At 41.2% G+C, this 7760-nt stretch overlaps 1 pseudogene; it reads right to left on the bottom strand.

Annotated features, from left to right (window-relative positions):
• Window positions 1-2617, bottom strand: part of LOC102765121 — an 11567-nt pseudogene extending 8950 nt beyond the window's left edge.
• Window positions 2618-7760: the final 5143 nt, after the last annotated feature.

Genomic DNA, 7760 nt, shown 5'->3' with positions numbered 1-7760 from the left:
TGCTTTTATTATATAGATATTAAACATAATGCTTCAAAAGATTAGATAATAGCATGAAAAGACACTTCCAATAAATAGCTTTATAGTGAAAAAGCATACCCATTGTGACATCACTTTTGTAAAAAAAGAAAGTACAATACACTCTATTTTTGAAGTATACACACTCCATTCAATGGTGAATATTTGTCCAAATTTCTGAAATCATGCTGTGTTTAACAGTTGCTGTCAACAGATTTTTGGCAGCCACCAAGCCAGGAGTGAGCTGACACATGGTTGTCATCTGCCCACATGGGAACCTTGAGGTGTCTAAGGGGAACTTGATTATCACTTCAATTATATTCATTGGTGGCATCTCAAATATTTAAAGTTAAGTATGGATTCTTAATGATTGATAAAAATAACTTCCAAAATATTACAGTGGGACAAAACATTGAAAAGTTATTGTTCATATAGCAGACAGCCTGTTGCACAGACAGTAATACAATTAAAGGCAGTAGAAATTGTCACTTTAAAAAGGATCCTTGAAACTTGCTAAGAGTACATCTTAAGTATTCCTAACACACACACACACACACACACACACACACACACAGACATACATTACAGCCCTTTATATTTCAGTGGGGTCAGTTGTTACTGCACCTCTTTCATTTCTGATTTTGTTTATTTGAATTCTCTCTCTTTGTATTGTCCTGGGGAGCCTGGCTAGTGGTTCATCAATCTTGATTATTCTTTTAAAGAACTAGCTATTGGTTCTATTGATCTTTTGTTTTTGTTTGGTTTCTATGTCATATATTTACCCTCCGATATTCATTATTTCCTTCCATCTACTTACTCTGGGCTTTTATTGGTGCACTCTTTCTAGTTCTTTAAGTTGTACGGTTAGACCGCTTATTACCAGTTTTTCTTGTTCTTTGAAATAGGCCTGTAGTGCTATGAACTTCTCTTTCAGAACTGCCTTCATTGTGTCCTATAGATTTTGGATTGTTGTATTTTCATTTTCGTTTGTTTCCAGAAAGTTTTATATTTCTTCTTTGATATTTTTGGTAATCCATTCATTGCTTAATAGCATACTATTTAGCCTCTGTGTGTATAATTAATTTTTATTGTTTTCATTGTAGTTGATTTCTCATTTTAATCCATTGTGACCTAAAAAACTGCTTGATATGATTTAAAACTTCTTGAATTTTTAGAGACTTTGCCTGTGTCCTAATATGTTGTCTATGTTTGAAAATGTCTCATGTGCACTTGAGAAGAATGTATAGTCTGTAGCTTTGGGATGAAATGTCTGAAGATATCAATTAATTCCTTCTTGACCTATTGAGTCATTTATGATCACTGTTTCTCTGCTGATTTTTTATCTAGAGGATTCATTCAGTGGGGTCAATGTGTTATTAATGTCTCCTACTATGATTGTGTAGCTATCAATCTCTCCATTGATATCTTCCAGAAGGTTTTTATTTTATTTATTTATTTTTTGTGTGTGTATATTAACTGTTAATGCATTGGATGTATATATATTTCCCAGAGTTATATTCTCTTGTTGTATCGATCCCTTTAATATTATGAAGTGGCCTTCCTTATCTCTTGTTATGGCCTTCACCTTGAGGTCAATTTTGTCAGATATAAGTATTGCTACCCCATCTTTTTTTTTTTTCATTTCCACGTGCCTGAAAATTTTATCCATCCCTTTACCTTCAGTGTATGAGTCTTTGTTCTGAGGTGGGTCTCTTGCAGATAGCTTATATATGAGTCATATTTTCTTATCCATTCAACTACCCTATATCTTCTGATTGGAGCATTTAATCCATTTACATTTAAGGTTATTATTGATAGGTACTTGTTTGATGCCATTTTTATTCTTTATTCCTGTATTTATTCTCTTTCTATTTATTCTTCTTACAGCAGTACCTTTAGCATTTCATGCATTGCTGGGTTGATGGTTATAAACTCCTTTCGCCTCTTTTGTCTGTGAAGCTCCTGACATTTTGAATGATAGCTTCAATTTTGAATGATAGCCTTGCTGGATAGGGTATTCTTGGATTCAGTCCCTTGTTTTGAGTTACTTTGTATACTTCATTCCATTCCTTTCTGGCCTGGTTTGTTTCTGTTGTGAAATTAGTTGATATTCCAATGGGGGATCCCTTGTAGTTAACTTTCTCTTTCTCTCTGGCTGTCTTTATGATTCTTACTTTGTTAATGACATTTGCCATTGTAATTATAATGTGTGTTGGTGTGGTATTTTTGGGTTCATCTTGTTTGGGACTCTGCCCTTTTTGGTCTTGTGTGACTTTTTTCCTTCCAAGGTCAGGGAGTTTTTCTGTCATTTCTTCAAACAGGTTTTCTCCTTCTGGCAATCCTATTATGCAGATGTTGTTTCATTTTGTGTTGTCCCAGAGCTCCCTTAGACTCTCCTGCTTTTTAAGTTGTTGTTGTTGTTGTTTTTTTTTTTTTTTTCAGTTCCTACTCTGCTTGGGTGTTTTTCTGCTTGTCTTCTTTCAGCTTCTTCTATCCTCCAGTTGAAATCTTCCATTGTGTTCTTTATTGTAATTTCTTCTTGATTTTTACACATGTTGGTCAATTTCTCTTCCAGTATTTTGAGCATCCGTATAACCATTACTCTGAATTCTTTGAAAAATTGCTTTGACTCTGTTTCATTTATTTCCTCTTCTGGCAACTCCTCATTTTCTTTCCTTTGGGGAATTTTTTTTTGTCTCCCCATTTTTGCTGTTGCTTTGTTTTTGTTTCTATGTAATGTGAGTTGCTGTCACTTTCTTGCCCTGGGTCTCTGCTTGAGCTACAAGAAGTTTAAGCCCCTAGAGTTCCAATTATTCAGGATTCCTTAGCACAGAGTCTGGGGCTTCCTAAAGTCTCATGTTTTTGTCTCTGCTCTGAGTTGAATTCCTTCCCCCTATGGTTCTGGTTCCTCAGTTTTCTAATGCAGTTGCTTTAGAGTCAGCAGGGGACATGTGCACATTTCTTCTGGTGTGTGACACCAGTGGGGTCCTGAAGTGCAGGATCTGGGCACATGGATTCCTGGCATGTCTAGCTGGGTCCTGGTGTATGGGGTGCTGGTGTGCAGGGTGCTAGAATACAGGGTGCTGGCATGGTGTTCAAGCACTGGCTAGCAGGGTCCCTGAAGTACCAGGTCAGGGTGTGCAGCAACTGGGCACTCTGGGTCCACATGCACAGCATTCCTGAAGTGCTAGTTCTGGGTGTGAGCATCAGACACACAGTGTCCTAGTGAGCCAGGTCCTGGTACACGGGGTGATGGAGGGTGTGATGCTGATTTCTGGGGTACTGGAGCAGTGACTGGGCACTGGCGCCTAGGGATTCTTCAAGTCTTGGATCCAGGTGTGCTTCCCTGAGTGTGGGAACTGGTTGAGTGGGGAGGCACAATGCAGGAGGTGTCTCTGGCTTGCAGTCACTACTGGGAGCCAGCATTGAGGTTGGGTGCCTCTTACTGTAGAGGTGGCAGGTGAGCAGCTTACTGCGTGGGTGCCAGGTGATGTCAAAGGGCAGTCTGGGTGTTGGTGTGGCTGTGCTCCTGGCCTCTGCTGCTTCCCCCTTCAAGATGGCATTGGCTCTGGGCCCAAGCCTCACTGGTTAGAGAGTGCCTGTGTAGGTAGCAGGGGCTCTACATCCAGAAGAGCCTTCTCTACCAGTCCCCAAGATTCCTGTGAGATCTAACTGTCCCACACTCAACCCCTCCCTCTACTCACCACATATGTCCACACACATCCCTCTCACTCCTTTACACACTCACACTCTCTCCCTCCCTGCCATCCTGCTGAGATCCCCTGGCTTGAATAATTATATGACAGGATATGAAGCCTTGGAAGGGAATCAAGTTTGGAGTGAGGAGGTAGTGGTGGAGAGAAAAGTAATACATTCCTCAACTGAGATGTGAGCTTTCAAAGTAATAAGACAAAGTAGTAATTAATTATTTAGATCTTGAGGTCACAAAGTGGTTTGGGCTGGATATATATGCTTGGAGTCTCTGATATATAGTATGGAGGCCCAAGGAATGACAACATTGATGGAGAAGAGAGAGGCAGCAAGAGAGCAAGATAGGAACAGAGGAAAAGAAAAGGAAAGAAGTTTTGGAGGAAAAAAAGATGGTGACCAGCAAGAAGGTAGGGAGGGAGACTGTGTGAGAGAGTGAGGGAGCAATAGAGGAGTGTGTGGACGTGCTGTGTGTGTGAGAGAGAGGGGTGGGGGGTGGGGGGTGGGGACAGTCAGATCCTGTGGGTCTTCCAGGGGACTGCCTAACTGGGCAGTCTTGGGTGGAGAAAACTCGCTGCCACCACAAACAATCCAGGGAGGACACTGCTAGTACAGAAACCATGCCATCTTGAAGAACAGAGCTGCTTGAGACTAGGAACCTAGCCTTGCCAACACCCAATCTGGTCTCAGACGCAAACTGGGACCCTAAAGCCACTAGGATAAAAGACCTGAGAGCACAGCTGCAAGCCCAGGGACACCAAGACTCCAGGCACCCCAACCGTGGATTTCTGTGGGTCACAGAGCCCATCCCCCTCCTTGCCGGCCTGCTGTAGTGTCATAGGAACTGCTACCAGGGGTCCTCAAAATATGGCCTGCGGGCCACATGCAAATACAAATATTGTATTTGTTCCTGTTTTTTTGTTTTTGTTTTTGTTTTTTTTTACTTCAAAATAAGATATGTGCAGTGTGCATAGGAATTTGCTCATAGTTCTTTTTAAACTATAGTCTGGCCCTCCAACGGACTGAGGGACAGTGAATTGGTTCCCTGTTTAAAAAGTTTGAGGAACCCTGTCTAGACCCTCTCCGCTTAGGCAGGCCTCCTGCCCACACAGGGAGGCTGCACAGAATTTGAGCCTGGGTGCACAGACACGGGGATTTTGTTTTCCACAGCTCGTACTCCCGTGAACAGACCCCACACCCACACAGGGAGGCTGTGCTGGGTTTGAGCCTGGGTGCACAAACATGGGGAGTTTGTTTCCTGCAGTGTGCATTTCTGCTACCAGCCCACAGCCCACACAGGGAGGCTGCACTAGGTTTGAGCCTGTGTGTGCAGACACAGGGAGTTTGTTTCCTGCAGCTCACACTCTTGTGACCAGACCCCAGGCCCACTCAGGGAAGCTGTGCCACCGGACTCTAACTCTGGGTGAGGCCACATGGAAGTGTGTCTCCCACAGTGCAGGAGTGGACCTTCCGCTGACACAGGGAGGCTGTGCAACCCGGTCCCCCAAGCAGACTGGGGACCCTCATTCTCCACACAAGAGGCAGCACTGAGCACCAGTGACTTGACTCTGTTGCTCATTGCCTGCACACAGGATTCTGAGTACATGCACACTAAGACCCAGTAACTCCAATACTCAGTGCATATGCACACAAGGACCTGATTCTCAGCGTGATGCTGTACCAAGTGACAGAGACTCAAATACTTGATTCTCGGCACGGGCACAGGAAGACGCTGACTCCTAGCACACATTAGGAGACTCTGATTTTTGACACACAACAGCGGGGTCTCTTTTTCAGAATGGCACAGGCTGGGTCCCTGATTCTAGGAGAATGCACAAGGCTGCACTGAGTTCCTGTGACTCTGATCCTGGGTCAGCGTGACTCCTACAGACACAAGGCAGCCACACATCTGGGTGTCAGAGCTCTTCAATGACATTTAGGTGGCATGTAGCTCCCACAGCATATGGCCAGGGCCACCACAACTAGGTGATTGGACTTTCTGGTGATAGTTAGAATGGAGAGACAATGAAACAATCCACAGAGGAAAGAAAAATAGGAATCACCCAGAGAAGAGATAAGCGAAACTGAGGCATGCAAAACATGACAGAAAATGAATTCAGAGTAATGGTCGTAGAGTTAATAAACGAAAAAGACAAGAAAATCAACAAACTACGCAAAAATCAGGAAGAAATCAAGAGATATAGCTACAATCAAAAAAGCCATGGAAGGTTTCAACAGTAGACTAGAATTAGGAAAGGACTGAATTAGTGAGTTAGAAGATAAGGTAGAGAAACAAGCCCAATCTGAACAGCAGATGAAGAAAAAAATTAAAGGCAGGAGGGAGCTTTGGGACTACTTGAAATGAAGTAACATACGTATAAAAGGGATGCTAAAAGTACAAGAAGAGCAGCAAGGTTTAGAGAATCTATTTGAGGAAATAATGACAGAAAACTTCCCTGATATGGGGAAGAAAAATGTTTCAAAAGTATAGAGGAAGCAAGATGAATCCCAAAAGACTCACACCAAGTCACACCATAATTACAATGGCAAATGTTAATGACAAAGAGAGAATCTTAAAGGCTACAAGAGAGAGACAAAGAGTTACTTACAAAGGATTCCACATCAGATTATCAAATGTTTTCTCAGCAGAAACACATCAGGCTAGAAGGGAATGGAATGAAGTATACAAAGTGATGGAAAACAAAGGACTGAATCCAAGAATACACTATTCAGCAAGACTATCAATCAAAACTGAGTGGGAAATCAGTAGCTTCACAGATAAAGAAAGGCTAAGGGAGTTTATCACTCCCAAGCCAGTGCTGCTATAAATGCTAAAGAGAATGTGGTAAAAAGAAGAAATAGAAAGGGGGGAAGGAACACAGACATAAAGTACAGAATTGGCTACAAACAAGTACCTATCAATAATAACATTAAACATAAATGGATTAAATGCTCCAATCAAAAGACATCAAGTGACTGAATGCATAAGAAAACATGACCCATATATATGCTGTCTACAAGAGACCCACCTCAGAACAAGGGAATCACACAAACGGAAAGTGAAGGGATGGAAAAATATCTATCTGGCAAATGTAAATGAAAAAAAAAAAAAGCGGGGGTAGCAATACTTATATCTGACAAAATAGACCTCAAAGTGAAGACCATAAGAAGAGACAAGGAAGGCCACTTCATAATTCTAAAGGGATCAATACAAGAGGATATAACCCTGGTAAACAGTTATGTGCCCAATGCAGGAGCACCCAAATACATAAAAATAACTACTAGAAGATATCAGGGAAGAGATTGACAGAAACACAATCATAGTAGGAGACTTCAATACCCTATTAACATCACTGGATAAATTCTCTAGACAAAAAAGTAGCAAAGAAATGACTCACTAGATCAAATGGACTTAATCAACATCTTCAGAACATTTCACCCTAAAACTACAGAATATACATTCTTCTCAAGTGCACATGGGACAGTATGATAGACCATATCCTGGGACACAGCCAAAGTCTCTCCAAATTCAAGAGGATTAAAATCATATCAAGCATCTTCTCAGATCACAATGGTCTAAAATTAGAAATCAACTACAGTAACAACAATCATACAAATTCAAACACTTAGAGGATGAATAACATAATATTAAACAATGAGTGGGTTACTAAAGAGATCAAAGAAGAATTAAAAAATCATCCCCAAAACAAACGACAATAAAAACACAACAATCCAAAAATCTTTGGGACACAGTGAAAGCAATCCTGAGAGGGAAGCTCATAGCATTATAGGCCTACCTCAGAAAACAAGAAAAACTGGTAATAAACAATCTAACACTGCAACTTGAAGAATTAGAAAGAGAGCAACAAGAAAAGCCCAGTGTGAGCAGAAAGAAGGAATAATAAAAGATCAGACCAGAAATAAATGACATCGAGACCAAAAAAACAATACAAAAAATCAATGAAACCAAGAGCTGGTTCTTTGAAAGGATAAACAAGATTGACAAACCTCTAGCCAGACTCACCAAGAAGCAA

The sequence above is a fragment of the Myotis davidii genome, unplaced genomic scaffold, assembly GCF_000327345.1.
Source record: "Myotis davidii unplaced genomic scaffold, ASM32734v1 scaffold1539, whole genome shotgun sequence".
Lineage (NCBI taxonomy): Eukaryota > Metazoa > Chordata > Mammalia > Chiroptera > Vespertilionidae > Myotis > Myotis davidii.
Note: the sequence above shows the minus strand (reverse complement) of the source record. Positions and strands in the feature narration are given on the sequence as shown.